Source organism: Myotis brandtii, unplaced genomic scaffold (genome assembly GCF_000412655.1).
Source record: "Myotis brandtii unplaced genomic scaffold, ASM41265v1 scaffold945, whole genome shotgun sequence".
In the NCBI taxonomy this organism is placed as follows: domain Eukaryota; kingdom Metazoa; phylum Chordata; class Mammalia; order Chiroptera; family Vespertilionidae; genus Myotis; species Myotis brandtii.
The window spans coordinates 354417-354846 of NW_005371900.1; positions in this window are offsets into that span (position 1 = coordinate 354417).

A 430-nucleotide genomic window follows, 5' to 3' on the forward strand; every position below is an offset into this window, starting at 1 on the left:
GGGTTATAAACCTCTTAAAGTCAGAAATTCCACTCTTGTTTGAGTTTCCACAGTAGCTTTTCCTGGATTGTATCTTAGTAGATACTCATTCGGTTGATTGTTGTCCACTATACAATGTGCAGGTTCCAGAGATTTTGGTTCATTTGATTTTAGGCCATTCCTTCTGGCACCTCCGTCCCAATTCACCAAGGTCTCTTCTGAAGGGCTGGTGCAATGTGGAAGAGCCCAAGGCAGGAAGGGGGGCAGTTAAAACAAGAGGTGTGTAAGTCATACCTCAGCTGTTTTAACCTTACTATGCTTTGAAATCATCTATGAGACTTTTAAAATGAAGATTTCTAGGCTCACCCCCAGATATTTGGGTTCAATGTTCTTGGACTAGAGCCTAGAAATACATATTCTATTTATTTATTTATTTATTTATTTATTTATT